Genomic DNA, 8,701 nt, shown 5'->3' with positions numbered 1-8,701 from the left:
TAATAAAAAAAAGGTGAGGGATAATCCTGTCAATTTCATAGCCTCAGAAACTACATGGACAGAGTCAGGCTCAAGTGAGGAACACTGCAAATGGAACAGGACCACATGGAATTCTGGGAACTGCTGCTTCTGAGTCCTTTCCCTCTGTGAATCCACTATGATTACAGGCAAGGCTTCTCAAATTATTGATATTCAGGCTGAGCGATACTTTTCTGCTTTTGCAAAATGAATTTATGGAGACTTCTCCATTGAAGTATTTCAGAGAGATGACTAGCATACATTTTCTGTTTGGTATATTTTATTATTTTTTCCTCCATAATTTGAAGAGATTTCATACTGAGGCTACTGACAAAGTGTTTTGTGTGTATATGTTCCATTACCACTTTATATTTTACTTTTGTTGAATGAATTGATTATTACTCATTATAGACAGATGAAAGGACTGAACCCAAAATAGCATTTGTCATGAAATCTGACACATTGGAGCTGTCTGAATACAGTGTCTATTACTTTAAAAAAATAAATCCAAAGTAATATAAAATTTTGATAATTTATTATTTCAGATATATTAGAATGTTTATGTGTTTAGATATTTTTATATTCTGTGAATAGATTATCAGTTTCTGTTTTACACCCATTGACCTCTTTATCACTCTATAATCACATTATTTGTTTCTTGGCATCATCTATGACATATAATTTAATTTTATCTTCTATAATATAGGCACTCTATTCCCTTAGGTTTTTTATTATCATAGGATATATTCTCCATTCCTTTATATTTAGCTCCTGTGTCTCTGTAGTAATTTTTTTCTATAAAACAAATGAGAGAAGTAAAAATAATGTAATCATTTTATGTATTTTGATTGTAGAATTTAACTAATTTATGGTTGAAATTTATTTTTTATTGGATATTTCTTTATTTACATTTCAAGTCTTTTACCCTTTCCAGGTCTTTCCTTCAGAACCCCCCCATTCTCTCCCCCTGCCTCTATGAGGGTTACTCCCTCACCCACCAACTCCCATCCTCCTGCCCTGGCATGCTCCTACACTGGGGCATCGAACATCCTCAGGCCTGAGGGCCTCTCCTCCCACTGATGTCCAACAAAGCCATCCTCTGCCATATATGTGGTCAGCACCATAGGTCACTCCTTGTGTATTCTTTGGTCCAGTCCCTGGGAGCTCCGGGGAGTCTGGCCTGTTGACCCTGTTGCTCCCTCCATGGGACTGCAAACCCTCTTAGCTCCTTCAGTCCTTTCTCTAGCTCCTCCATCTGGGATGTCTGAGTGAAGTGCAATGTTTGGCTGTGAGCATCTGCCTATGTATTTGTCAGGCTCTGGCAGACCTTCTCAGGAGACAGATATATAAGGCTTTCATTAGCAAGCACTTCCCAGCATCCACCATAACGTCTCGGTTAGGTGGCTGCATATGGGATAGATCCCCAAGTGGGACAGTCTCTGTCCAGCCTTTCCTTCAGTCTCTGCTCCACACTTTGTTCCCCATATTTCCTCCTGTGAGTATTTTATTCACCCTTCTAAAAAGCCCTGAAGCATCCACATTTTGCTCTTCCTTCTTAGGCTTCATATGGTCTGTGAATTGAATCTAGGACATTCCAAACTTTTGGGCTAATATCTACTCATCAGTGAGTAAATACCATGTTTGTTCCTTTGTGGACTGAATCACCTCCCTGAGGATGATTTTCTCGAGTTCCATCCACTTGCCTGTGAATTTCATGAAGTCGTTTTTAATAGCTGAGTAGTATTCCATTGTGTAAATGTACCAGATTTTCTGTATCCATTCCTCTGTTGAGGGACATCTGGGTTGTTTTGGGTTTCTGGCTATTATAAATGTGGCTGCAATGAACATAGTGGAACATGTTTCCTTATTACATGTTGGAGCCTAGGAGTGCTATAGCTGGGTACTCAGGTAGTACTATATCCAATTTCCTGAGGAACTGCCAGACTAATTTCCAGAGTGGCTGTACCAGCTTGCAATCCCACCAGCAATGGAAGAGTGTTCCTCTTTCTCTACATCCTTGCTAGCATCTGCTGTCGGCTGAGATTTTGATCTTAGCCATTCTGATTGGTGTGAGGTGGAATCTCAGGGTCTTTTCGATTTGCATTTCCCTGATGACTAAGGATGTTGAACATTTCTTTAGGTGCTTCTCAGCCCTTTGAGTTTCCTCAGTTAAAAATTCTCAGTTTAACTCTGTTCCCCATTTTAACAGGTTTATTTGGTTCTCTGGAGTCTAACTTCTTGAGTTCTTTGTATATAATGGATATTAGCCTTCTGTCAGATGTAGGATTGACAAAGATCTTTTCAAAATCTGATGTTTGCTGTTTTGTCCTATTGACGGTGTCCTTTGACTTACAAAAGCTTTGCAATTTTATGAGGTCCTATTTGTCAATTCTTGATCTTAGAGCATAAGCCATTGGTGTTCTGTTCAGGGAGTTTTCCCCTGTGCCCATGTGTTCGAGACTTTTCTCTACTTTCTTTTCTATTAGATTTGGTGTATCTGGTTTTACGTGGATGTCCTTGATCCACTTGGACTTGAGCTTTGTACAGAAAGATAGGAATGGATCAATTCAAATTCTTCTATATGTTGACTGCCAGTTGAACGAGCACCATTTGTTGAAAATGCTGTCTTTTTTTCCTTCCCCTGGATGGTTTTAGCTCCTTTGTCAAAGATCAGGTGATCATAGGTGTGTGGGTTTATTTCTGGGTCTTCAGTTCTGTTCCATTGATCTACCTGCCTGTCACTGTACCAAAACCATGCAGTTTTTATCACAATTGCTCTGTAGTATAGCTTGAGGTCAGGGATGGTGATTCCCCCAGTTCTTTTATTGTTGAGAATAGTTTTCACTATCCTGGGGTTTTTGTTATTCCAAACAAATTTGAGAATTGCCCTTTCTAACTCTATGAAGAATTGATTTGGAATTTTGATGGGGATTGCATTGCATCTGTAGATTGCTTTTGGCAAGATGGCCATTTTTACTATATTATTCCTGCCATTCCATGAGCATGGGAGATCTTTCCATCTTCTGAGGTATTCTTTGATTTCTTTCTTCAGAGACTTGAAGTTCTTGTCATACAGATCTTTCACTTGCTTGGATAGAGTCAAACCAAGATACTTTATATTGTTTGTAGGTATTGTGAAGGGTGTCATTTCCCTATTTTCTTTCTAAGCCTATTTATCCTTTGAGTATAGGAAGGCTACTGATTTGTTTCAGTTAATTTTGTATCCAGCCACTTTGCTGAAGTTGTTTATCTACTGTAGGAGTTCCCTGGTGGAGTTTTTGGGGTCACTTAAGTATACTATCATATCATCTGCAAATAGTGAAATTTTGACTTCTTCCTTCACAGTTTGTATCTCTCTGACTTCCTTTTGTTGTCTAATTGCTCTGGCTAGGACTTCAAGTACAATATTGAATAGATAGGGAGAGAGAGGGCAGCCTGTCTAGTCTCCAATTTTAGTGGGATTACTTCAAGTGTCTCTCCATTTAGTTTGATGTTGGCTACTGGTTTGCTGTATATTACTTTTACTATGTTTAGGTATGGGCCTTGAATTCCTGATCTTTCCAAGACTCTTAACATGAAATGATGTTGAATTTTGTAAAATGCTGTTTCAGTATCTAATGAAATGATCATGTGATTTTTTTCTTTGAGTTTGTTTATGTAGTGGATTACATTGATGAATTTCTGTATATTGAACCATCCCTGCATCCCTGGGATGAAGCCTACTTGATCATGGTGAATGATTGTTTTTATGTATTCTTGGATTTGGTTTGCAAGAATTTTATTGAGTATTTTTGCATCAATATTCATAAGCGAATTTGGGCTTTGTTGGGTCTTTGTGTGGTTTTGGTATCAACACAACTGTGGCTTCATAGAATGATTTGGGTAGAGTTCCTTCTGTTTCTATTTTGTGGAATAGTTTGAAGAGTATTGGTTTTAGGTCTTCTTTGAAGGTCTGACAGAATTCTGCACTAAACCCACCTGGTTTTTTTGGTTGGAGACTTTTAATGATTGCCTCTATTTCTTTAGGGGTTATGGCACTGTTTATTCTGTCTGATACTGATTTGGTATTTGTTATCTGTCTAGAAAATTGTCCATTTCACCCAGATTTTCCAGTTGTGTTGAGTATAGAATTTTGTAGTAGGATATGATGTTTTTTTTTGAATTTCCTCAGTTTCTGTTGTTATATCTCACTTTTCATTTCTGATTTTGTTAATTTGGATAGTGTCTCTGTACCTTCTGGTTAATCTGGCTAAGGGTTTAATCTATCTTGTGGATTTTCTTAAAGAACCAGCTCTGGGTTTGGTTGATTCTTTGTATAGTTCTTTTTGTTTCTACTTGGGTGATTTCAACCCTGAGTTTGATTATTTCCTGTCATCTACTTCTCTTGAGTGTATTTGCTTCTTTTTGTTCTTGAGATTACAGGTGTGCTATTAAGCTGCTAGTGTGGGTTGTTTCTGGATTCTTTTTGGAGGCACTCAGAGCTATGAGTTTTCTTCTTAGGACTGCTTTCATTGTGTCCCATAAGTTTGGGTATGTTGTATCTTAATTTTCATTAAGTTCTAAAAAGACTTTAATTTCTTTCTTTTTTCTTCCTTGACCAAGTTATCACTGAGTAGAGTGTTGTTAAACTTCCATGTGTATGTGGGCTTTCTGTTGTTTTTGTTGCTATTAAAGAGCAGCCTTAATTCATAGTCCTCTGATAGGAGGCATGGGATTATTTCAATCTTCTTATATCTGTTGATGTCTGTTTTGTAACCAATTATATGATCAATTTTGGAGAAGGTACCATGAGGTGCTGAGAAGAAGGTATATTCTTTTGATTTAGAATGAAATGTTCTATAGATATCTGTTAAATACATTTGGCCCACAACATCTGTTAGTTTTAATGTGTTTCTGTTTAGTTTGTGTTTCCATGATCTGTTCATTGCTGAGATTGGGGTGTTGAAGTCTCCCACTATTATTGTGTGAGGTGCAATGTGTGCTTTAGTCATTTCTTTTATGAATGTGGATGCCCTTGCATTTGGAGTATAGATGTTCAGAATTAAGAATTTTCTTAGAAGATTTTTTTTCTCTGATGAGTATAAAATGTTCTTCCTTATCTTTTTTGATGACTTTTGGTTGAAAGTCGATGTTATCAGATATTAGAATGGCTACTCCAGCTTCTTTCTTGGGACCATTTGCTTGGAAAATTGTTTTCCAAGCGCTTTACTCTGAGGTGGTATTTGCCTTTGACACTGAGGTGAGTTTCCTGTGTACAGCAAAATGCTGGGTCCTGTTTACATGTCTAGTCTGTTAGTCTACGTCTTTTGATTGGGGAATTGAGTCCATTGATGTTAAGAGATATTGAGGAATAGTGATTGTTGCTTCCTGTTATTTTTGATGTTATTTTTATGTTTGTGTTACCATTTACTATTGGGTCTGTTGAAAGAAGATTACTTTCTTTTTCTAGGGTGTAGTTTTCCTCCTTGTGCTGGTGATTTCCATCTATTATCCTTTGTAGGGCTGGATTTGTGGAAATATATTGTGTAAATTTGGTTTTGTCATGGAATAGCTTGTTTTCTTGATCTCTGGTAATTGAGAGTTTTGCTGGGTATAGTAGCCTGGTCTGGCATTTGTGTTCTTTTAGGGTCTGTATGAGATCTGCCTAGGATCTTCTAGCTTTCACAGTCTCTGGTGAGAAGCCTGGTGTAATTCTGATAGGCCTGCCTTTATATGTTACTTGACCCTTTTCCCTTACTACTTTTAATACTCTCTCTCTGTTTTGTGTATTTGGTATTTTGACTACTATGTTACAGGAAGAATTTCTTTTCTGGTTCAATCTATTTGGAGTTCTGTAGGCTTCTTATATGTTTATGGGCATCTCTTTCTTTAGATTAGGGAAGTTTTCTTCTATAATTTTGTTGACGCTATTTACTGGCTCTTTAAGTTGGTAATCTTTACTTTCTTCTATACATATTATCCTTAGGTTTGATCTTCTCATTGTGTCCTGGCTTCTCATGATTTCCTAGATGTTTTGGGTTAGGAGCTTTTTGCATTTTGCATTTTCTTTTATTGTTGTGTAAATGTTTTTTGTGTTATCTTTTGCATCAGATATTCTTTCTTCTATCTCTTGTATTCTGTTGGTGATGTTTACATCTATGACTCCTGCTCTCTTTCCAAGGTTTTCTATTTCCAGGATTGTCTCCCTTTGTGATTTCTTTATTATTTCTATTTCCGTTTTTAGATCTTAGATGGTTTTGTTCAGTACCTTCACCTGTTTGGTTGTTTTCCTGTAACTCTTTAAGGGATTTTTGTGTTTATTCTTTAAGGGCTTCTACCTATTTACCTGTGTTCTCTTACTTATGTCCTTCTTAAAGTCTTCTGTCATCATCATCAGGTGTGATTTTAAATCAGGGTCTTGCTTTTCTGGTGTTTGGGGGTAACCAGGGCTCACTGAGTGGGAGAAATAGGTTCCAATAATGCTAAGTAACCTTGGTTTCTGTTCCTTATGTTCTTGCCCTTGCCTTTCACCATCTGATTATCTCTGGTGTTAGCTGGTCTTGTTGTCTCTGACTGTGGCTTGTTCCTCCTGCAAGCTTCTGTGTCAGTACTCCTAGATAACTAGTTCTCTTTGGGAGGAATTTAGGTATGGAGAGTGGTGGTACAGTGTTAGCTCTGGGGTGCAGCCAGAAACCAGAAGGATCCTGTCCCAAAGTGTTCCTTGTTTCCTATGCCCTGATGTCTCTGGGAGGATCCCTCTTGGTTCAGGAATTTGAACAGGAGTGGTGGTCTTACCTTCATTCACAGACTTCTTTGCACTCCTGGAAGGCTAGCTCTCTCATGGTGTTATTTGGGTATGGAGCCCTGTGGCACAGGATCAGCTCTGGGCCCAGATGGAAACCTGGTTGAAGAGATTATTGGTTAGGAGAAAATTAACATCTCTATTGTATATGAGACTTCTGGTTGTTTTATAGTTCCATTATTAGACTACATTTTTGTCCTCTTTTTGTTTGAGGATTATTTTTTCTTGTTATGTGCTCCCATTTCTTTCCCTTAGCATTTAGTTACTAACTACAATATTGGTTATTATAGTGTTTTTATTTTATATTTTACAGGTGTAACATTTTAAGGTGGTAAGAACATTTTTAATCATTTACTATGTTCTATACTGCTATCTTTTTCTTTCCCATGTTTAAATTATTTATATTATATAATTTATGTTTTATGTTATATTTTAGATGAAAAATTATTGTTATACTCAATTTTTATATAATTAAGATCTCAGCTATCAAAGGTTAGGCTCACTCTATATATTATACATTATTACATATTATTATATAATACATATATTATTGTATAATACCTGTATATAATATAATATTATATACATATATATGTATATATATACACACATATATTTATATAAACTTTCATGGCAAATTTTATAGTGACTTATAAAACACCACATATATATGAGGTGATAATTCTGTTCAGTAACTTGATTTGACTCCTCATTGTAAAGATAAAGAATTGCATTGTACCCATCTAATTATAAAGAATTAGTATTTGTCAATGAAAAATAAAATTTAAAGAGTAAAAAGTAAAAAAAGAAGTAATTGTGAATCAGACATGTATTCAACTGGTGCATATTTTACATTTCTGTCCTCTTATGTTGCTAATAGCTGCTTTCCATTTCAGATGGAAAAACCCATTAAGATTTCCTAGGGCTAGTGCTAGTGAACTTCCCTCTGAGCATGTAGAGTAGCTGGTTATACTCTCCAGCTGTGTAGTACTGGCTTCCCAGTAGGACATAGTCATTGTGTGCCTTCTGTAATCACTGGGTAAATAGAGGGCCAGCTTGCTTTCTATCTGGATGGTGCTGTTGGAAAGATTTCATATTTTAATGTGACCATAGGATGGTTCCAAAATTGGATGGGACCTCGGGTTTTTCCCATAGTCAAGTGAGACAGCCGGACTACATCATCGACCAGGCCTCAGCTCAGCTCCATAGATGTGCAGGGCCTGACCTGTTTTTTTTTTTCCAGATTATTCACTGTGCTGATTAGTTAGTTGCACTTAGGCACTCAGGTTGGGGAGGGCGGCAGGCTGCTGTCTGCACTTGTCCAGTGCCACAGTCTAGGATACGCGATTAGAACTCTAGCTTCTTGTTAGGATACTGGGCTGTACACATAAGTGTGTATGGCTGTATTCTAGGGTCTGTCATAGTGTGGTGTTATTAATTATAGCTTTGTGGAGTTGCTGTCTAAGTTCTGGGATTAGCAGGGCTGTGGGATCCACCCTGTCACTATGTGGGGATAGAGACTGCTTGTCTAAATTATATAAACTCTCCTGGTAACTGTCTAAATGTGGCCTTTGGTATGACTTTTGTCCTTAAACCTACAGATTCTGAACCAATGATCATTTCATTACATTTTATATGATTTCAACTTCCCTTGTTTTGGTGATTGTTTGATCTAAGACTTGCAAGATATATTCTAAATTTCTCAGTAGTACTTTTTGTTATCTTGGTATTTTTTTTTTTCTGAGCTTGGTAAAAGCAAATTTATTTTGAAACATAATGCTTATTTTTAACAAACATAAATATACTTCATTTTTATTCACTGAAATTAATATAGAGTAAAACTACACAAATATACATCATAGCTAATAATATATTTTCTTTTCTTTTTTTTTTTTTTTTTTT

General features: G+C 36.6%; 1 long non-coding RNA gene across 1 annotated transcript in view; it reads right to left on the bottom strand.

The window, feature by feature from the left end:
* The window catches only part of LOC116101161, a 13,410-nt gene extending 6,521 nt beyond the window's left edge, over window positions 1–6,889 (bottom strand). Inside the window, exon 1 of the long non-coding RNA XR_004122815.1 lies at window positions 6,793–6,889. This is a non-coding gene — a long non-coding RNA (uncharacterized LOC116101161). The remainder of the gene's footprint in view (window positions 1–6,792) is intronic.
* Between the last annotated feature and the right edge of the window lie 1,812 nt (window positions 6,890–8,701).

This window comes from Mastomys coucha, unplaced genomic scaffold (assembly GCF_008632895.1).
Source record: "Mastomys coucha isolate ucsf_1 unplaced genomic scaffold, UCSF_Mcou_1 pScaffold21, whole genome shotgun sequence".
Lineage (NCBI taxonomy): Eukaryota > Metazoa > Chordata > Mammalia > Rodentia > Muridae > Mastomys > Mastomys coucha.
The sequence above is the reverse complement of the archived record's forward strand: the minus strand, read 5'-3'. Positions and strand labels throughout refer to the sequence as shown.